Here is a 23986-nt window from a genome sequence, read left to right as displayed (position 1 = left end):
AAAAATTCACTGTGGGTCCTATAACTTATGCCGATGGTCACTTTAGTCAATGTTGTTGAAAATACCAGAAATACCATCGTTAAACTTGCTCTAAGGGTTCACATATGCTCCAAAATACGATTTTGTCTATGTATCTTGATTTGGCATAGGTCCACTAGATCCACTTGGCGTTGATTGGCCACATTGTCACAACAACATTAATACGCAGACATTCGAGTTTTTTTGCGAATTCGCCAAAAAATGCACCTGGTTAGGCCGCAGGAGCCCGCATGCGTGGGAAGTAACAATCACTGAATATTCCCGATGTAACCCCTGAAGAAGCCTTTCCCCTTCCTGTCCTCATACCGCCTGCTCGCATTGGACAGACGCGTCGACCTCTTGTCGAAGCTCCCATACTCGTAGACGCTAGGAGAGCGTCGCAACAGCAGCTCGCTCGCCGAGCCATACTCCATGAGACGATGCAGGCTGTGACTGTGCGGCTGTGCCGCCATCTTCCCCCCTTCCATGATCACAGTGTCAAAGGGCGAGTTCGTTGATACATCCATTTTGCATCATGCTTTTATATCGATATTTATTGCATTATGGGCTGTTATTACACATTATGTCACAATACTTATGGCTATTCTATCTTATTTTACAAGGTTTACATGAAGAGGAAGAATGCCGGAAGTTGGGATTTTGGGCTGGAAAAGGAGCAAATATTGGAGACCTATTCTGCACAGCTCCAAAAGTCCTGAAACTCCACGAAAGTCATTTTGGGAATTAATAAAAAATATTCAGTGGAAGAAATACCTAAGGGGGGCCACCCACCACCCATGAGGGTGGGGGCGCGCCCAGGGGGGTAGGGCTTCGGCGGAACCCATCTTCTGCTATATGAAGTCTTTTACCCTGGAAAAAAATCATAAGCAAGCTTACGGGAAGAAACTCCACCGCCACGAGGCAGAACCTTGGCGGAACCAATCTAGGGCTCCGGCGGAGCTGTTCTGCCGGGGAAACTTCCCTCTGAGAGGGGGAAATCATCACCATCATCATCACCATCGATCCTCTCATCGGGAGGGGTCAATCTCCATCAACATCTTCACCAGCACCATGTCCTCTCAAACCCTAGTTCATCTCTTGTATCAAATCTTTGTACCAAAACCTTAGATTGGTACCTGTGGGTTGCTAGTAGTGTTGATTACTCCTTGTAGTTGATGCTAGTTGGTTTATTTCGTGGAAGATCATTTGTTCAGATCCTTACTGCATATTAATACCCCTCTGATTATGAACATGAATATGCATTGTGAGTAGTTATGTTTGTTCCTGAGGACATGGGTGAAGTCTTGCTATTAGTAGTCATGTGAATTTGGTATTCGTTCGATATTTTGATGAGATGTATGTCGTCGCTCCTCTAGTGGTGTTATGTGAACATCGACTACATGAAACTTCACCATTATTTGGGCCTAGAGGAAGGCATTGGGAAGTAATAAGTAGATGATGGGTTGCTAGAGTGCTGGAAGCTTAAACCCTAGTTTATGCGTTGCTTCGTAAGGGGATGATTTGGATCCATATGTTTCATGCTATGGTTAGGTTTACCTTAATACTTCTTTTGTAGTTGCGGATGCTTGCAATAGGGGTTAATCATAAGTGGGATGCTTGTCCAAGAAAGGGCAGTACCCAAGCACCGGTCCACCCACATATCAAATTATCAAAGTAACGAACGCGAATCATATGAGCGTGATGAAAACTAGCGTGACGATAATTCCCATGTGTCCTCGGGAGTGCTTTTCTCATTATAAGAATTTGTCCAGGCTTGTCCTTTGCTACAAAAAGGATTGGGCCACCTTGCTGCACCTTATTTAATTTCATTGCTTGTTATCCGTTACAAATTATCTTATCACAAAACTATCTGTTACCTACAATTTCAGTGCTTGCAGAGAGTACCTTACTAAAAACCGCTTGTCATTTCCTTCTGCTCCTCGTTGGGTTCGACACTCTTACTTATCGAAGGACTACGATAGATCCCCTACACTTGTGGGTCATCAAGACTCTTTTCTGGCGCCGTTGCCGGGGAGTGAAGCACCTTTGGTAAGTGGAACTTGGTAAGGAAACATTTATATAGTGTGCTGAAATTTACTGTCACTTGTTACTATGGAAACTAATTCTTTGAGGGGATTGTTCGGGGTATGTTCACCCCGACCAGTAGAGCAAAGAGTTTCTCCTCAACCTACTGAACCTACTGAAAATGTTTACTTTGAAATCCCTTCGGATATGGTAGAGAAACTGCTAGCTAATCCCTTTGCAGGAGATGGAACATTGCATCCCAATTTACACCTTATCTATGTGGATGAAGTTTGTGGATTATTTAAGCTTGCAGGTATGCCTGATGATGTTATTAAGAATAAGGTCTTTCCTTTATCTTTGAAGGGAGACGCATTGACATGGTATAGGCTATGCGATGATATGGGATCCTGGGACTATAAACGATTGAAATTGGAATTTCACCAGAAGTTTTATCCTATGCATCTTGTTCATCGTGATCGTAATTATATATATAATTTTTGGCCTCGCGAAGGAGAAAGCATCGCTCAAGCTTGGGGGAGGCTTAAGTCAATGTTATATTCATGCCCCAATCATGAGCTCTCAAGAGAAACGATTATTCAAAATTTTATGCTCGACTTTCTCTCAACAATCGCACCATGCTTGATACTTCTTGTGCTGGGTCTTTTATGATGAAGACTATTGAATTCAAATGGGATTTATTGGAAAGAATTAAATGCAACTCTGAAGATTGGGATTCCGACGATGGTAAGGAGTCAGGTATGACACTTAAGTTTGATTGTGTTAAATCTTTTATGGATACTGATGCTTTTCGCGGATTTAGCACTAAATATGGACTTGACTCTGAGATAGTAGATTCTTTCTATGAATCATTTGCTACTCATGTCGATCTCCCTAAGGAGAAGCGTTTTGAATATAATCCTCCCACTGAAGTAAAAGTAGTTGCACCTATTACAGTTGAAGAAAAGATTATCACTTATAATGATCCTATTGTTCCTACTACTTATATTGAGAAACCACCTTTCCCTGTTAGGATAAAGGATCATGCTAAAGCTTCAACTGTGGTTCGTAAGAGTAATACTAGAACATATACAACTCCTGAGCAAATTAAAGTTGAACCTAGTATTGCTATGGTTAAAGATCTCTTGGCTGATAATATTGATGGGCATGTTATTTATTTCTGTGATCAAGCTGCTACAATTGCTAGACCCGATGCTAAGCAACATAAACCTGTTGTAGGCATGCCTGTTATTTCTGTTAAAATAGGAGATCATTTTATCATGTTTTATGTGATATGGGTGCTAGTGCTAGTGCAATACCTCATTCCCTATACAAAGAAATTATGCATGATATTGCGCCTGCTGAGATAGAAGAAATAGATGTTACAATTAAGCTTGCCAATAGAGACACTATTTCACCAATTGGGATTGTTAGAGATGCTGAAGTCTTGTGTGGGAAAGTTAAATATCCTACTGATTTTCTTGTTCTTGGTTCCCCACAAGATGACTTTTGTCCCATTATATTTGGTAGACCCTTCTTGAATACTGTTAATGCTAAGATAGATTGCGAAAAGGATGTTGTTACTATTGGGTTAGGGGATATGTCTCATGAGTTTAATTTTGCTAAATTTCGTAGACAACCCCATGATAAATAATTGCCTAGTAAGGATGAAATTATTGGTCTTGCTTCTATTGTCGTGCCTCCTACTGATCCTTTAGAACAATATTTGCTAGACCATGAAAATGATATGTTTTTGAATGAAAGAACGCAAATAGATGAAGTATTCTTTAAACAGGGTCCTATTTTGAAACACAGCTTGCCTGTTGAAATCCTAGGGGATCCTCCACCACCCAAGGGTGATCCCGTGTTTGAGCTTAAACCATTACCTGATACTCTTAAATATGCTTATCTTGATGAAAAGAAGATATATCATATTATTATTAGTGCTAACCTTTCAAAGCAGGAAGAGGAAAGATTAATGAAAACTCTGAAGAAGCACCATGCTACTATTGGATATACTCTTGATGATCTTAAGGGCATTAGTCCCACTCTATGCCAACACAAAATAAAATTGGAGGAAGATGACAAACCAGTTATTGATCACCATCGACGATTAAATTCTAAGATGAAAGAAGTGGTAAGAAAGGAAATACTAAATCTCCTCGAGGCAGGTATAATTTATCCCGTTGCTCATAGTCAGTGGGTAAGCCCTGTCCATTGTGTCCCAAAGAAGGGAGGTATTGTTGTTGTTCCTAATGATAAAGATGAATTGATCCCCCAAAGAATTATTATAGGTTATAGGATGGTAATTGATTTCCGCAAATTAAATAAAGCTACTAAGAAAGATCATTACCCTTTACCTTTTATTGATCAAATGCTAGAAAGACTATACAAACATACACATTTTTGCTTTCTAGATGGTTGTTCTGGTTTCTCTCAAATACCTGTGTCAGCTGAGGATCAAGAAAAGACCACTTTTACTTGCCCTTTCGGTACTTTTGCTTATAGACATATGCCTTTTGGTTTATGTAATGCACCCGCTACCTTTCAAAGATGCATGATGGCTATATTCTCTGACTTTTGTGAAAAGATTTGTGAGGTATTCATGGACGATTTCTCCGTTTATGGATCCTCTTTTGATGGTTGCTTGAGAAACCTTGATCGAGTTTTGCAGAGATGTGAAGATACTAGCCTTGTCTTGAATTGGGAAAAGTGCCACTTTATGGTTAATGAAGGCATTGTCTTGGGGCATAAAATTTCTGAGAAAGGTATTGAAGTTGATAAAGCTAAAGTTGATGCTATTGAAAAGATGCCATGTCCCAAGGACATTAAAGGTATAAGAAGTTTCCTAGGTCATGCCAGTTTTTATAGGAGGTTCATTAAGGACTTTTCTAAAATTTCTAGGCCTCTGACTAATCTATTGCAAAAAGATATTCCTTTTGTCTTCGATGATGATTGTGTAGAAGCATTTGAAATACTTAAGAAAGCTTTGATTTCTGCACCTATTGTTCAGTCACCTGACTGGAATTTACCCTTTAAGATTATGTGTGATGCTAGCGATTATGTTCTAGGTGCTGTTCTAGGACAAAGAGTTGATAAGAAACTAAATGTTATTCAATATGCTAGTAAAACTCTAGACAGTGCTCAGAGAAATTATGCTACTACTGAAAAGGAATTCTTAGCAGTTGTATTTGCTTGTGATAAGTTCAGACCTTATATTGTTGATTCTAAAGTAACTGTTCACACTGATCATGCTGCTATTAAATATCTTATGGAAAAGAAAGATGCTAAACCTAGACTTATTAGATGGGTTCTCTTGCTACAAGAATTTGCCTTGCATATTATTGATAGAAAGGGAGCTGAGAACCCCTTTGCAGACAACTTGTCTAGGTTAGGGAATGTTCTTGATGACCCACTACCTATTAATGATAACTTTCCTGATGAACAATTAGCTAACATAAATGCTTCTCGTACTACTCCATGGTATGCTGATTACGCTAATTACATTGTTGCTAAATTTATACCACCTAGTTTCATATACCAGCAAAAGAAAAAGTTCTTCTATGATTTAAGACGTTACTTCTGGGATGACCCACACCTTTATAAAGAAGGAGTAGATGGTGTTATTAGACGTTGTGTACTGAGCATGAACATGAACAGATCCTACGCAAGTGTCACTCCGAGGCATATGGAGGACACCACGCTCGAGACAGAACTGAAGATAAGGTATTGCAATCTGGTTTTTATTGGCCTACTCTTCAAAGATGCCCGTAAGTTTGTCTTGTCTTGTGATGAATGTCAAAGAATTGGTAATATTAGTAGACATCAAGAAATGCCTATGAATTATTCCCTTGTTATTGAACCATTTGATGTTTGGGGCTTTGATTATATGGGACCTTTTCCTGCCTCTAATGGGTATACACATATTTTAGTTGCTGTTGATTACGTTACTAAGTGGGTAGAAGCTACTCCAACTAGTAGTGTTGATCATAACACTTCTATTAAGATGCTTAAAGAAGTTATTTTTCCGAGGTTTGGAGTCCCTAGATACTTAATGACTGATGGTGGCTCACATTTTATTCATGGTGCTTTCCGTAAAATGCTTGCTAAGTATGATGTTAATCATAGAATTGCATCTCCATAACACCCACAGTCTAGTGGTCAAGTAGAATTGAGTAACAGAGAGCTTAAATTATTTTTGCAAAAGACTGTTAATAGATCTAGAAAGAATTGGTCCAAGAAACTTGATGATGCATTATGGGCTTATAGAACTGCATATAAGAATCCTATGTGTATGTCTCCGTATAAAATGGTTTATGGAAAAGCATGTCACTTACCTCTCGAACTTGAACATAAGGCATATTGGGCCATTAAAGATCTCAATTATGATTTCAAACTTGCCGGTGACAAGAGGTTATTTGACATTAGCTCACTTGATGAATGGAGAACCCAAGCCTATGAGAATGCCAAACTGTTTAAAGAAAAAGTTAAAAGATGGCATGACAAGAGGATACAAAAGCGTGAGTTTAACATAGGTGATTATGTGTTGCTATTCAAATTTCGTTTAAGATTTTTTGCAGGAAAACTTCTCTCTAAATGGGAAGGCCCTTATGTTATCGAGGAGGTCTATCGTTTCGGTGCCATAAAAATCAACAACTTTGAAGGCACAAACCCGAAGGTGGTGAACGGTCAAAGAATCAAACATTATATCTCAGGTAATCCTATAAATGTTGAAACTAATATTATTGAAACCGTAACCCCGGAGGAATACATAAGGGACACTTTCCAGAATGTTTCAGACTCCGAAAAGGAATAGGTATGTGGTACGTTAAGTAAACCGACTCCAAAACAGTTCTAATAGCAATTTTTCTCCGTTTTGGAATATTTAAGAAAATAGGAAAATAAGAAGTAGTCCAGGAAGGACACGAGGCACCCACGAGGGTGGAGGACGCGCCCTACCCCCCTGGGCGCGCCCCCTGCCTCGTGGGCACCTCGTGTGCTCTTCGTACTCCATTTTCTTGCATGATACTTCTTTTGGTTGACAAAAAATCATTATATAATCTCCCGAAGGTTTTGACCACTGTATCACGCAAAAATCTTCTGTCTATGTTTCGAGTTGTTTTCTGTCAGATTTGTCAAGGCCAGGCATCATGACGTCACCCTCCTCCAACAATGAAGACAAGGATGCTTGGCTATTGAAGATAGAGCTGAAGGGAGAAGAACCGGGAGAGATCAACAAGGATGATGGGATCAAGAAGGCCATGGAGGATCAAGCTCCGGCGGCAGAAGAAGAAAACATCCCTCAACCTCTTCCTAACCTATTTACCCCAACTGAGGTTGAAGCTTTCAAGATGATTGAGTTAGCTCGCATACAAAACAAGTATCTCACATAGGAAAATATTGTGTTGAAGGATCATATCATCGCACTTAAGGGCATTATCCGCAAATTGGAAGGGCTCCTACGCTCGATGTCCGACTATCCATCATCATCACCACCTTCTTCACCAACAAAGGAGACATAAACACATGGGTATGGTCACTCCCCTTGGCAACTGCCAAGCTTGGGGGAGTTGCCCCGGTATCGTATCACCATCACACTCCTATCTTTACCGTTTTACTTAGTTCGATCCTTTTGGTAATATCTTGATCTAGTAGAATAAAGTTTTGGTATGAATTAGTTTTGAGTTTTTCTTTGTGATCCCTCTATGTAATCGAGTCCATGAGCTATATATATAATAAAGATTAGTGTTGAGTCAAGGGCTTGCTATCTTGCTATGATCTTAAGTGCATAAAAGAATAAAAAAGAAATAAAAGAGATCGTATTGATCTTATAAATAGTAATGACTTCACATATAGAGAGTATAATGATTAAAAGTTGTTGAGAGTTGGCAACCATAGTTTTGGTCATCGTTGCAATTAATAGGAAGTAATAAAGAAAGAGAGGCTTTCATATATAAATATACTATCTTGGACATCTTTTATGATTGTGAGCACTCATTAAAGTATGACATGCTAAAGAGTTGACGTTGGACAAGGAAGATAACATAATGGGTTATGTTTTCTCACATCTTAGTTAAAGTATATTGTCATGGACCGTCCAACATGTTGAGATTGCCTTTACCCCTCATTCTAGCCAAATTCCTTGCACCAAGTAGAGATACTACTTGTGCTTCCAAATATCCTTAAACTCAGTTTTGCCATGAGAGTCCACCATATCTACCTATGGATTGAGTAAGATCCTTCAAGTAAGTTGTCATGTTGCATGCAATAAAAATTGCTCTCTAAATATGTATGACTTATTAGTGTGGAGAAAATAAGCTTTATACGATCTTGTGATATGGAAGTAATAAAAGCGACGAACTGCATAATAAAGGTTCATATCACAGGTGGCAATATAAAGTGACGTTCTTTTGCATTAATATTTCGTGTATCCAACCAAAAAGCACATGACAACTTCTGCTTCCCTCTGCGAAGGGCCTATCTTTTACTTTATGTCTTATACCTTATGCAAGAGTCAAGGTGATCTTCACCTTTCCCTTTTACATTTTATCCTTTGGCAAGCACCTCGTGTTGGGAAGATCCTGATATATATATATCCAATTGGATGTAAGTTAGCATGAACTATTATTGTTGGCATTACCCTTGAGGTAAAGGGTTGGGAGGCAACCCTATTAGCCCCTATCTTTCTCTGTGTCCGATTAAAACTCCATAACCATAAGTATTGTGTGAATGTTAGCAATTGTGAAAGACTAAATGATAGTTGAGTATGTGGACTTGCTGAAAAGCTCTTATATTGACTCTTTCCGATGTTATGATTAATTGCAATTGCTTCAATGACTGAGATTATACTTTGTTAGTTCTTAATGAAGTTTCTGAATCATACTTGACATTATGTATAGATTGTTACTTGAGCATAAGAAATCATATGACAATATATATGTATGTTGCTGTTATAAGAATGATCATGATGCCCTCATATCCGTATTTTATTTTTATCAACACCTCTATCTCTAAACATGTGGACATGTTCTTCGATATCGGCTTCCGCTTGAGGACAAGCGAGGTCTAGGCTTGGGGGAGTTGATACGTCCATTTTGCATCATGCTTTTATATCGATATTTATTGCATTATGGGCTGTTATTACACATTATGTCACAACACTTATGGCTAGTCTCTTTTATTTTACAAGGTTTACACGAAGAGGGAGAATGCTGGCAGTTGGGATTCTGGGCTGGAAAAGGAGCAAATATTGGAGACCTATTCTGCACAGCTCCAAAAGTCCTAAAACTCCACAAAAGTCATTTTGGGAATTAATAAAAAATATTTAGTGGAAGAAATACCTAAGGGGGGCCACCCACCACCCACGAGGGTGGGGGGCCCGCCCCCTGCCTCGTGGGCCACCTGGCAGCCCTCTGGTGCCCATCTTATGCTATATGAAGTCTTTTATCCAGGAAAAAGTCATAAGCAAGCTTACGGGACGAAACTCCGCGGCCATGAGGCGGAACCTTGGCGGAACCAATCCAGGGCTCAGGCGGAGCTGTTCTGCCGGGAAAACTTCCCTCCGGATGGGGAAATCATCACCATCGATCCTCTCATCGGGAGGGGGTCAATCTCCATCAACATCTTCACCAGCACCATCTCCTCTCAAACCCTAGTTCATCTCTTGTATCAAATCTTTGTACCAAAACCTCAGATTGGTACCTGTGGGTTGCTAGTAGTGTTGATTACAACTTGTAGTTGATGCTAGTTGGTTTATTTTGGTGGAAGATCATCTGTTTAGATCCTTAATGCATATTAATACCCCTCTAATTAAGAACATGAATATGCTTTGTGAGTAGTTACGTTTGTTCTTGAGGACATGGGTGAAGTCTTGCTATTAGTAGTCATGTGAATTTGGTATTCGTTCGATATTTTGATGAGATGTATGTTGTCTCTCCTCTAGTGGTGTTATGTGAACGTCGACTACATGACACTTCACCATTATTTGGGCCTAGAGGAAGGCATTGGGAAGTAATAAGTAGATGATGGGTTGCTAGAGTGACAGAAGCTTAAACCCTAGTTTATGCATTGCTTCGTAAGGGGCTGATTTGGATCCATATGTTTCATGCTATGGTTAGGTTTACCTTAATACTTCTTTTTTAGTTGCGGATGCTTGCAATAGGGGTTAATCATAAGTGGGATGCTTGTCCAAGAAAGGGAAGTACCCAAGCACCGGTCCACCCACATATCAAATTATCAAAGTAACGAACGCGAATCATATGAGCGTGATGAAAACTAGCTTGACGATAATTCCCATGTGTCCTCAGGAGCGCTTTTCTCATTATAAGAATTTGTCCAGGCTTGTCCTTTGCTACAAAAAGGATTGGACCACCTTGTTGCACCTTATTTACTTTCATTGCTTGTTACCCATCACAAATTATCTTATCACAAAACTATCTGTTACCTACAATTTCAGTGCTTGCAGAGAATACCTTACTGAAAACCGCTTGTCATTTCCTTCTGCTCCTTGTTGGGTTCGACACTCTTACTTATAGAAAGGACTACGATAGATCCCCTACACTTGTGGGTCATCATTCGTCGACACTTGCAGGTCGTCCTCTATGGTGTAGTAGCTGCTCGCCCCGTACTCGGCTGCGAAGTCCTCGACGAACGAGAACATGTCCGGCCGCGTGTCGACGTGGGACGTGGGCGAGGAGCCGGCCGTGCTGCACTAGTCGACATGCTTCTTCCTGTCCGAGTCATGGTAGGACCATAGGATGATAGGAGTAGAAGAGCACAAGTCCCTCAAGCTTTTTGGATCTATGCTTTCTAGCCCCTCCTCTCCCCTGGGTCGCCCCCGCGTGGCGACTAGGGGCAACCCTAGCGCCGCCAAGCCCTCAGCCCTCTCTCCCACCTCTCTCGCCCGCCGCCACCGGGGCACGCCGTAGGGAAAAGCCCGGTTGGTGGCGGCGGCGGCGGGATCTCTCCTCCCCGCAGCGACCGGACCTGGCGCGGGTGGCGTTCGGCGGCAGTTGGCGGCACGTTGGCGACGGGGCGTGCCAACGAGGTCTCAGGGGGCGACGGTAGGAGCTGCTTGCCCTGGTGGTCGCGTGGGGGGCCGTTCGAGGTGCGCCTATGGTGGTTGTGGTCAATCTGCTTCAGATCTGACCACCGGCGCCTCGGGCGGCGTGGGGATCTCGGGGCGGTGACCTTGATCCGTGGCATGCGGTGCGGCCTGCCTGGCGGGCGGCACCCGCGGGTGCAGATGGGGGGCCCCCCACGGCTGCGTGGGCGGTGTGGACGCGATGGCGCTACAGCGGCTCCACAATGGCCGCCCGGAGTTCCATGGGAGGCGTCATCTCCGACTCGATCTACTCCGGTTCGTGTTGGCTATGGTAGCGACTATAGTTGACGTCAATACTACCTGGACGAGTCTGGCGAGTGGGCATAGATCCGGGGGAAACTCCAGGCCGGCGTGGCGGCCGCACCAAAGTCAACGCCCTCGGTGCTAATTACCTTTCTGGAGGCTTCGGTGTGGATCATACGCCCCCACCTCTGCCATGACGCAGGCGAAAGCCTCTGTTCCTCTGTTTGGGCGACGATGGCACTTTGGTGTCGTGTTCCTTCTTGAAGGTGTCGGCCGAGGACTGCTCAGGGTGGTGGAGTTGCTAGTAGTTCAGAGTCAACGCGAGATGGCATGTAGGTGGAGTGGTGTGGCATCAACAGTATCATCGACGGTGGGTCTTGGCGGCATGGCACAGTCGAGTCTCGGCGTCCGATGCGCGGAGATGGACTCGCGCAGGAGGAGGAAGCTGTCTGGCGTCGTGGTGGCGTCTGATACATCTCCAACGTATCTATAATTTATGAAGCATTCATGCTATTTTATTATCTGTTTTGAATGATTATGAGCTTTGTTATACACTTTTATATTACTTTTGGGACTAACCTATTAACCGGAGGCCCAGCCCATATTGCTGTTTTATTGCCTGTTTCCGTATTTCGAAGAAAAGGAATATCAAACGGAGTCCAAATGGAACGAAACCTTCGGCAACGTGATTTTTTGGAAGAATATCACCTAGGAGACTTGGAGTTCACGTCAGAAGACCCTCGAGGAGGCCACGAGATAGGAGGGCGCGCCCCCCTACTAGGCGCGCCCCCCTGTATCGTGGCCCCCTCGAGCACCTCCCGACCGACTTCTTTCGCCTATATAAGCCCACGTACCCTAAAAACATAGAATATCAAGATAGATCGGGAGTTCCGCCGCCGCAAGCCTCTATAGCCACCAAAAACCTCTCGGGAGCCCGTTTCGGCACCCTGCCGGAGGGGGAACCCATCACCGGTGGCCATCTTCATCATCCCGGCGCTCTCCATGACTAGGAGGGAGTAGTTCACCCTCGGGGCTGAGGGTATGTACTAGTAGCTATGTGTTTGATCTCTCTCTCTCTCGTGTTCTCTCTCATGTTCCCTCTATGGCCCGATCTTGATGTATCCCGAGCTTTGCTATTATAGTTGGATCTTATGATGTTTCTCCCCCTCTACTCTCTCGTGATGAATTGAGTTTCCCTCTTGAAGTTATCTTATCGGATTGAGTCTTTATTTGAGAACACTTGATGTATGTCTTGCCGTGCTTATCTATGGTGACAATGGGATTTCACGTGCCACTTGATGTATGCTTTGGTGACCAACTTGCGGGTTCCGCCCATGAACCTATGCATAGGGGTTGGCACACGTTCTTGACTCTCCGGTAGAAACTTTGGGGCACTCTTTGAAGTACTTTGCGTTGGTTGGATGAATCTGAGATTGTGTAATGCATATCGTATAATCATGCCCACGGATACTTGAGGTGACAATGGAGTATCTAGGTGACATTAGGGTTTTGGTTGATTTGTGTCTTAAGGTGTTATTCTAGTACGAACTCTTGAATAGATCAATCCGAAAGAATAACTTTGAGGTGGCTTAGTACCCTACCATAATCTCTACGTTTGTTCTCCGCTATTAGTGGCTTTGGAGTGACTCTTTGTTGCATGTTGAGGGATTGTTATATGATCTAGCTATGTTATTATTGTTGAGAGAACTTGCACTAATGAAAGTATGAACCCTAGGCCTTGTTTCATATCATTGCAATACCGTTTACGCTCACTTTTACCACTTGTTACCTTGCTATTTTTATAATTTCAGATTACAAATACCTTTATCTACCATCCATTTTGCACTTGTATCACCATCTATTCGCCGAACTAGTGCACCTATACAATTTACCATTGTATTGGGTGTGTTGGGGACACAAGAGACTCTTTGTTATTTGGTTGCAGGGTTGTTTGAGAGAGACCATCTTCATCCTACGCCTCCTACGGATTGATAAACCTTAGGTCATCCACTTGAGGGAAATTTGCTACTGTCCTACAAACCTGTGTACTTGCAGGCCCAACAACGTCTACAAGAAGAAGGTTGTGTAGTAGACATCAAGCTCTTTTCTGGCGCTGTTGCCGGGGAGGCTAGGTAAACGGCACTCACTCACACCCCGTCAACTAAGCTCTTTGGTGCCGTTGCCGTGGAGGTGAGTGCTTGAAGGTATATCTTTAGATCTTGCAACCGAATCTTTTTTGTTTCTTGTTTTAGCACTAGTTTAGTTTATAAAAGAAAACTACCAAAAAAATGGAGTTGAGTTTGTCTCATATGCTTCGTCTTTTTAATATCTTTCGTGAGTTTGATGGAAAGGAAAATTGTTCTCAAGTGCTAGAAGAAGAATGCTTTAAAATGCTTGGTACTAAATCTTTGAATGATGAGCATGATTGCAATGTTATTAGTATAAACTCCTTGAATATCCATAGTACTAATGATGATTGCTCTAGTCATGATGAAAATATATCTTATGAGCATGTCAACTTTTGTGGAGTGCATGTTTGCATGAACACACCAAATAGAGAAGATATATATTGCAAGAGGCATAAGCATTTAGAAACTAAATGGTTGCAAGAAAGGCTAAATGTGAGTGCTGAAAATTTGAAGTTCCTTTGCCGTACTTGTGAACTTTGCAATGAACGTGGTCATTTACATCTCCTGTGCAAATTGTTTCATGATTGAATCATGTCCGAAAATTGTGATGATTTGATCTCCCTTGCTCATTACAATGAACTTACTTTGCTTTTGGGTTACGAAGAATTGAAACGTTTACTCAAGGACCTTCCAGAATTTGCCCATAAGAAATTCCTTGATATTGATCTAGAGAAGATTTATTTGTATTGTGCGGTGAATTGCATTGAAAATCCTTATATTGCCAATTACATAAAGAAAAGAAAGCAAATAGAAGATGATGAGAATACTAATGAAAGGGAAGAGTGAGGGAGTCCCGGACTAGGGGGTGTCCGGATAGCCGAACTATCATCATCGGCCAGACTCCAAGACTATGAAGATACAAGATTGAAGACTTCATCCCGTGTCCGGATGGGACTTTCCTTGGCGTGGAAGGCAAGCTTGGCGATACGGATATGTAGATCTCCTACCTTTGTAACTGACTCTGTGTAGCCCTAGCCCTCTCCGGTGTCTATATAAACCGGATGGCTGTAGTCCATAGGACGAACAACAATCATACCATAGGCTAGCTTCTAGGGTTTAGCCTCCTTAATCTCGTGGTAGATCCACTCTTGTAACACACATCATCAATATTAATCAAGCAGGACGTAGGGTTTTACCTCCATCAAGAGGGCCCGAACCTGGGTAAAACATCGTGTCCCTTGTCTCCTGTTACCATCCGCCTAGACGCACAGTTCGGGACCCCCTACCCGAGATCCGCCGGTTTTGACACCGACAAAGAGACTTCCCAATATCTTCCTATTATTTCTTATGATGAATCAGGTAACAAGGAGGAGCTTTCTATTCAACCAATCTCGTCAATAAGGAGCTCGAAGAGGAAGGTTGAACCCACACATAATGAGAAGAAGAAAAGGAAAAGAAGGGGCAACAAAGGTAAAAAGGTATCCCTTCTAAATAATGTTGCTCCTACTACTCGTGATGATGATAATTGCTATACTATTGGTGCTATCCATACTATTAATGATGAGAGTGATTATGCTTATGTATGAAAAGGCCCAAGCTTGGGGAAGCTATGCTTGATGAGAATGACATATTTGAGAATATATTTGCTGAAACTAGTGTTTGTCCCAAGCTTGGGGATGCTACGTTTAGTGAAGATGATATTTTTAGCATCCCAAGTTTTGATATGCAAAGTTGTTATGATGATAGCATGCCTCCTACCTATGATGATTATATTGATGAAAGTGGGTTTGGAAGAGTGTCAACTTTAGGAAGTAGTTATCCCACTATTTTGGAGGATGTTGAATCTTATAATATTTATGAAAGTGGATTTGGAAGAGTGTCAACTTTATTTAGTGATGATTCCACTATCTTGGGAGAGGTTTCAATCGATTATGATGAGAACGAAGTTGCTACTTATGATGATTATTGTGATGAAACTTATGCTATAAGAAGTAGTGATGATTATATTTATAAAACTTGTCATGATTATGATTACCCTTTTTCTGAACATTACTCTTTTAATGTTGAAACAATTTTTAGTGTTCAAGTCTTTTATGATACTCCCACTATTCCGAATGAGAAGAATTTTGCTTATGTGGAGAGTAGTAAATTTTCTATGCTTGTAGATCATGAAAAGAATGCTTTAGGTGCTGGTTATATTGTTGTATTCATTCATGATGCTACTGAAAATTATTATGAGGGAGGAACATATGCTTGTAGGAATTGCAATAATATCAAATTTCCTCTCTATGTGGTGAAAAATTGGAAGTTATGCTTGTTTTGCCTTCCTATGCTAGTTGATTATTGTCCCCATAAGTTTTTTGCTCAGAAAATCCCTATGCATAGGAAGTGGGTTAGGCTTAAATGTGCTAGTCATATGCTTCATGATTCTCCCATTATGTTTCAATTCTTATCTTTTATGTGAGCATCATTGTCATCATCATGCCTAGCTAGAAAGCCATTAAAGAAAAGCGCTTGTTGGGAGACAACCCAATATTTACCCTTACTGTTTTTGTGTGTCCACATGATTATGCTACTGTAGTAATCATGGTTTATAGCTTTTGTTTCAATAAAGTTCCAAGTAGAACCTTTGGGAAGACTTGGGTGAAATTTATGTGATCTTGCTCTAAAAAACAGAAACTTTTGCGCTCACGAGATTAGCTTCCATTTTTTACTGGAGAGTGCTTTTAGGTTGATTCTTTTTGCATATGATTAATAGAAAAATTCCTCAGGTCCAGCAATTTAGTTCAGATTTTATTTAGTTCCAGAAGTATACGTTTGATACAGATTACTTCAGACTGTTCTGTTTTTGACAGATTCTGTTTTCTATGTGTTGTTTGCTTATTTTGATGAATCTATGAGTAGTATCGGAAGGTATGAACCATAGAGAAGTTGGAATACAGTAGGTTTAACACCAATATGAATTTAGAATGAGTTCATTACAGTACTTAAGTAGTGGTTTTATTTTCCTATACTAAGGGAGCTTACGAGTTTTGTGTTGAGTTTTGTGTGCATGAAGTTTTCAAGTTTTGGGCAAAGATTCGATGGACTATGGAATAAGGAGTGGCAAGAGCCTAAGCTTGGGGATTCCCAAGGAACCCCAAGGTAATATTCAAGGTCAACCAAGAGCCTAAGCTTGGGGATGCCCCGGAAGGCATTTCCTCTTTCGTCTTCGTTCATCGGTAACTTTACTTGGAGCTATATTTTTATTCACCAGATGATATGTGTTTTGCTTGGAGCGTCATTTTCTTTTGTTAGTATTTGCTTTCTGTTAGTTAGAATAATGTTTTGCATATTTAGGTTCAATAAAAATGTCAAGGATAGCCTTTACCATGCTTATTTTGCTAGTATACATGTTGCTGTTTAAAAACAGAAAGTTTACCGCTGTTGAAAAAATTCCCTAGAAAAGTCAGAGAATGGTCTAATGTTGAATCTTTTTGCATATTGAGATCTGATAAATCTTATACAGCGTAGTATTTTTCTCATATTTTTTGGAGTTAGGTAAGTATTGATACTCTTGCATTCTTTACAGACTGCACTTTTTTGGCAGATTGCTGTTATGTTTGCATTGTTTGCATATGTTTGCTTGTTTAATGATTCTATTTGAGGATATGAGTATTAAATATGCAGAGACATTTAGTATGAAATGTTGAATAATAATTTTAGTAATTTGTTACAGTAGAAGATGATAAGGTTTTGCATTGGTTTATACTAACCTATCTCACGAGTTCTTGTTGAGTTTGGTGTGGATGAAGCTGTTGATAAATAGAGAAACCATGATATAAGAGGAATTAAGGAGACACAAAAGTTCAAGCTTGGGGATGCCCAAGGCACCCCAAGATAATATTTCAAGAAGTCTCAAGCATCTAAGCTTGGGGATGCCCCGGTAGGCATCCCACCTTTCTTCTTCAACAATCATTGGTTAGTATCGGTTGAACCTAAGTTTTTGCTTCTTCACATGAGTTGTGCTATCCTTGCAATGTCATTTTATTTTGTTTTGCTTGATGTTTGAATACAATACCAAGATCTGAAATTCTTTAATGAGAGAGAGTCTTCACATAGTTACATAATTATTTAGCTACTCATTGATCTTCACTTATATCTTTTTGGAGTAGTTTGTCATTTACTCTTGTGCTGCACTTATATCCTATGAGTAAATGGTTGAATAAGTTGAATGTCATAAATCTCAAATTATATATGTTTAATTTGCTTACTCCATGGGGAGTAATGACTTCACATCTAAGAAGTAGAGGTTGTAAATTTATTGACGGTTAGCAAGCATTGTATTAGTCATTTGAACAATTCATGAAAGAATATTTAAGGAAGAGAGATTTCACATATAAATATATTATCATAGACATCTTGTATAATTGTGAGCACTCATTAAGTATGACATGCTAAAGAGTTGATGTTGGACAAGGAAGACAATGTAATGGGTTATATTTTCTCACATCTCAGTTAAAGTATATTGTCATGGATCATTCAAACATGTTGAGCTTGCCTTTCCCCCTCATGCTAGCCAAAAATTCCTAGCACCAAGTAGAGATACTACTTGTGCTTCCAAATATCCTTGAACCCAGTTTTGCCATAAGAGTCCACCATACCTACCTATGGATTGAGTAAGATCCTTCAAGTAAGTTGTCATCGGTGCAAGCAATAAAAATTGCTCTCTAAATATGCATGACTTATTAGTGTGGAGAAAATAAGCTTTGTACGAACTTGTTATGGAAGCAATAAAAGCGACGGGCTGCATAATAAAGGTCCGTATACAAGGGGCAATATAAAGTGACGTTCTTTCGCATTAAGATTTTGTGTATCCAACCCTAAAAGTGCATGAAAACCTCTGCTTCCCTCTGCGAAGGGCCTATCTTTTACTTTATGTCTTTTACTTTATGCAAGAGTCAAGGTGATCTTCACCTTTCCCTTTTTTCATTTTATCCTTTGGCAAGCACTTTGTGTTAGGGTGATCCTGATATATATATATCCAATTGGATGTACGTTAGCATGGACTATTATTGTTGACATCACCCAAAGGTGAATACGTTTGGAGGCGACATTATAAGCCCCAATCTTTCTCTGTGTCTGATTAAAACTTCATAACCACAAGTATTGCGTGAGTGTTAGCAATTGTAGAAGACTATATGATAGTTGAGTATGTGAAGTTTGCTAAATTAAAGATCTGACGTAGACCCTTCCTGAAAATAGGATGAATTGCAATTGTTTTGATGACTAAGAATGAAGTTTGCTAGCTTTCAAGAAAGTTTATGGTCTATGCTTTAACATGTAATTGCTTGTTACTTGATCATTAAAAGTTTTATGACATATAAATATGCTAGTAAAGGTGATTGAAATTATCATTGATCAAACTTGTGCACCTTCTAGCATTCACACTTCATAAATTCTTTCTTTTATCATTTACCTACTTGAGGACGAGTAGGAATTAAGCTTGGGGATGCTGATACGTCTTCAACGTATCTATAATTTATGAAGCATTCATGCTATTTTATTATCTGCTTTGAATGATTATGGGCTTTATATACACTTTTATATTACTTTTGGGACTAACCTATTAACCGGAGGCCCAACCCATATTGTTGTTTTATTGCCTATTTCAGTATTTCGAAGAAAAGGAATATCAAATGGAGTCCAAACGGAACGAAACCTTCGGCAACGTGATTTTTTGGAAGAATATCACACAGGAGACTTGGAGTTCACGTCAGAAGACCCTCGAGGAGGCCGCGAGATAGGAGGGCGCCCCCCCCTACTGGGCGCACCCCCCTGTCTCATGGGCCCCTCGAGCACCTCCCGACCGACTTCTTTCGCCTATATAAGCCCACATACCCTAAAAACATCGAATATCAAGATAGATCGGGAGTTCCGCCGCCGCAAGCCTCTGTAGCCACCAAAAACCTCTCGGGAGCCCGTTCCGGCACCCTGCCGGAGGGGGAACCCATCACCGGTGGCCATCATCATCATCCTGGCACTCTCCATGACGAGGAGGGAGTAGTTCACCCTCGGGGCTGAGGGTATGTACCAGTAGCTATGTGTTTGATCTCTCTCTCTCTCTCTCTCTCTCGAGTTCTCTCTCTTGTTCCCTCTATGGCACGATCTTGATGTATCCCGAGCTTTGCTATTATAGTTGGATCTTATGATGTTTCTCCCCCTCTACTCTCTTGTGATGAATTGAGTTTCCCTCTTGAAGTTATCTTATCGGATTGAGTCTTTATTTGAGAACACTTGATGTATGTCTTGCCGTGCTTATCTGTGGTGACAATGGGATTTCACGTGCCACTTGATGTATGTTTTGGTGACCAACTTGCGGGTTCTGCCCATGAACCTATGCATAGGGGTTGGCACACGTTTTTGACTCTCCGGTAGAAACTTCGTGGCACTCTTTGAAGTACTTTGTGTTGGTTGGATGAATCTGAGATTGTGTGATGCATACCGTATAATCATGCCCATGGATACTTGAGGTGACAATGGAGTATCTAGGTGACATTAGGGTTTTGGTTGATTTGTGTCTTAAGGTGTTATTCTAGTACGAACTCTTGAATAGATCGATCTGAAAGAAAAACTTTGAGGTGGTTTCGTACCCTAGCATAATCTCTACGTTTGTTCTCCGCTATTAGTGGCTTTGGAGTGACTCTTTGTTGCATGTTGAGGGATTGTTATATGATCTAGCTATGTTATTATTGTTGAGAGAACTTGCACTAGTGAAAGTATGAACCCTAGGCCTTGTTTCCTATCATTGCAATACCGTTTACGCTCACTTTTACCACTTGTTACCTTGCTGTTTTTATAATTTCAGATTACAAATACCTTTATCTACCATCCATTTTGCACTTGTATCACCATCTCTTCGCCGAACTAGTGCACCTATACAATTTACCATTGTATTGGGTGTGTTGGGGACACAAGAGACTCTTTGTTATTTGGTTGCGGGGTTGTTTGAGAGAGACCATCTTCATCCTACGCCTCCTATGGATTGATAAACCTTAGGTCATCCACTTGAGGGAAATTTGCTACTGTCCTACAAACCTGTGCATTTGCAAGCCCAACAATGTCTACAAGAAGAAGGTTGTGTAGTAGACATCAGCCTCGATGGTAGCTAGACCATGCAAGCTAGATGCAACTGTACAACGCTGAAGATGGATTGGTGGCAGGTGGCTGCGGTGGCCTCATACCCGGCAGGCGTCCTGGTTGAGGAGTGCGCCGGACTGGTAGGTGCCCCATACCTGATAGGCATCCTGGTTGGGACCTCAGGTCTTAGATGTTTAGGTTTGGCTGCGATGTCTGTTTGGTCTTAGGCCCAGACTATCAGCGCCCCTTCATGGATTGGACAGGTGCAACGACAATTGTTGCTTAGACGGTGACTTTAGTCTTGTTGTTGTATGACTTTGTAAGGTCTTGTGAAAATAATTAATAAAGTGGCCGTATGCATCGCCCAGATGCAGGGGCCGGGGTCATCCTCCTTTTCTAAAAAGAAGAGCACGGCCGAGTAGGTCGCACACCTTGGTGCTCGCGACGATGAAGCCATTGCGGGCACCTAGACGAGCGTGAAGCAGCTGGAATAGATGATGAATGGCGCCCCCTTGAGGACTGGCTGGCAGTGGTGCCTCGGTGGCGGCGCGCGCTTCGTGGCGTCTGCGGTGGTCGGCCACACGGGCTCCTGCGCTCTGGACGGGCGGCAGCAGTGTCCCCTGCAGTTGTCGCAACCGCACTCAGGACTAATGTGATCGCAGCAGCTATGATGGCATGGTCCTGTGGAGAGCCCCTCGTGGCCGCCGCACGGTTCAGCCCTCCGCCGATATCACCGCGACAGTATACCACAGAGGATGGTCTGCCTATTCTTGTCCATGTTGTCGCGATGGCGTAGAGCGGCAGCAGCGGTAGCATGGTGAGCTCTGCTGGTAGGGATCGTGGGGTGAGGGGTGTGGCCTTCTTCCCTGGGACAACGAGGCGGACGGGGTGGTGTCCTTGGCTTGGCCTCCGGATATTGGCTGAAAAGCTCCGAGAGGTCGCCTTTTAGGTTTTAGCTCATCCACCGTCTTCAGGATCTTCTCGTGGAGGGGACTCACCTTCTTTCGCGGGAGAGCGTGGCAAGGAGGAGGGCTAGGTGCCTTTTCCTCGGCAACAGCCGACACCGGCGCCGCCACGGCATCATCTCGCTATCTCCAGCTCACTGCTGCCGGTGCAGATCGGGAATCGGCAACATGATCAGGCATTGGTGCAGTTTCTTCGATAGCCACTTTGCTTGGGTTGTCCTAGGTGTGTCCGGCGGCGGCCATGTCACAGTCGCCGGAGGAGAGTAGCTCGGCGTTCCTTGAAGTTTTTTTAGAGCATAAGGGGATTTTAGGCCCCCGGTTCCATTGCAAATGAAACCACAAAGTCTTACATCACACTTCCAAAACCGAAGCATGTTCCGATATCACAAACCACCATAAACTAGAAAACAGGATTCACATCATCCTCCAGCCACGCTACTTTTTAAGACTTTATATTACATCAAGAGTGAACTCTCTAAGGAATTTCAACTACTCCCAGGGCAACATCTCTGGTTCAGCACCTCCAGGGGGGCAACACAGCTTGGCCATGTCGCATTGTCTCGCGTGATCAGCATCAACCTTGCCATCTTGATTTGCTCTGCAACATCACTCCTCATCTTCTTGAGCGGCTGGGTCGGCGAGCCAGGCATCTCCAGAGGAGTGACTGGGCTTGGTGTGGTCTGGGCAACTTTCTTCAATGAGGCATCATGCGCCCGGGTAGTGCTTTGCTTCCAAAGATCCTCACCTGTCCTCAGTGACAGGTTGGCAAGCTTAGAGGCTTGGGAGACACCTTCAGTGTCAACCTCATCATCACTCACCCCCCTGTCAACTGAATGGGTGCTGCGAGGATGCTGGATATCCAGAGCAAGATTTGCTGAAACTTCTCCAGCATTTCCCCTTTGTACAGGATCATCCAGTTTTTGAGCATCCTCCAGACTTGCTACCATATCTGTCTCAAGTCAGACCAGACAACATTATTAAACACATGGTTGTTTCTAGTTTTCCATATGCTCCACAAGACACAAGCCACAAAGGCATTCATAGCTGTGGGTTTCTTGTTAGCCGGCCAAAACCTGGCAATGGATAGGTAATTTGACCCTAAATCAATACATTTTTTTGATATATCACTCCAAATTTTCCTAGCAACCACACAATCAAAGAAGTGATCTAACATTTCTTGCTCCAAACAGAAAACACATTCTGGAGGTTTTTCTATCCCTCTTTTGAGCAAGTTATTTTTGGTCATTAGTTTATTGTGAGCTAGTAACCACAGGAAGACCTGCACTCTGGGTGGTACTACCAAAGACCAAATGGATGGAATATAGACAGGCTTTACACCTCTAAAGTTAATAATAGCATAGAGAGAGCTAGAGGTATAAATCCCTTTTGATTCATACTGCCAGATCATAGCATCATCCTCATTAGAAAGGGGGTCTGCTTAATGATCTGCTCAAGGCAGTACCAATCCTCCATCGTAGCAGTGGTAAACACTCTCCTAAAGGTTAACTTGATATTCTCCCCATCCCAGATCTCACACACTGTTACACATTGTTGGTGGCAAATAGAGTACAAATGCCATAACTGCACAGAGAGGGGTGAGGTCCCAAACCAGATATCCTCCCAAAATCTGATTTTCCTCCCACTCCCAATTTTCCATCTATAACCAAACTTCAAAGCTTTGGCAGCCCACATCACACCCTGCCAAAAATTTGAGGCTGCTTGTGGTCTGCTAGCAAAAATATTGGGGGCATTTCTAATATACTTATTATCTATAATAGTCTTCCAGATTTTCCCATTGTCTTGAGAATATCTTTTAACCCAGATCCCAAGTAAGCAGAGATTCACATCTTTGATATTTGGCACACCTAAGCCTCCATGTTCTTTTTTCATGCAGACTAAGTGCCAGTTGGCTAGGTGTAGTTTTCTGTTCCCCTCAAAATCACTCCACAAACAATGTGCCAATTGACTGTTAATTAAGTCTAAGGCCCATTTCGGGAATTTGAAGAAGGATAACAGATAAACTCGAATACTTGCTAAACAAGCTTTAATCAGAGTAAGCCTAGTTGAGTAAGAAAGCAACTTCCCTCTCCACCCATCCATCCTTTTCAGGATTTTACCTATAAGTGGTTGGATGTCCTCTCTTCTCAGTTTATCATAGTGTAATGGGATTCCTAGGTATTTTATGGGAAAAGTACCTACAGTACACCCAAATATCTCAGCAAATGATGCTACCTCTCCCTCATCTACCCCTAGAGGGATCAGCTCACTTTTAGAATAGTTAATTCTCATGCCTGAGACTTTTTCAAAACAGGTTAGGATTTTTTTAAGGTTAGCTGCTTTTGTCTTATCTTCTTCCATGAAAAGGATGGTATCATCTGCATATTGCA

The 23986-nt window shown here is 41.9% G+C and overlaps 1 pseudogene; it reads right to left on the bottom strand.

Moving 5' to 3' along the window:
• Positions 1-287: 287 nt before the first annotated feature.
• LOC119321363 overlaps positions 288-23986 on the bottom strand; it is a 35566-nt pseudogene continuing 11867 nt past the window's right edge.

The sequence above is a fragment of the Triticum dicoccoides genome, chromosome 6B (assembly GCF_002162155.2).
Source record: "Triticum dicoccoides isolate Atlit2015 ecotype Zavitan chromosome 6B, WEW_v2.0, whole genome shotgun sequence".
Classification (NCBI taxonomy): Eukaryota; Viridiplantae; Streptophyta; class Magnoliopsida; order Poales; family Poaceae; genus Triticum; species Triticum dicoccoides.
This window is presented reverse-complemented; position numbering and strand designations above follow the sequence as displayed.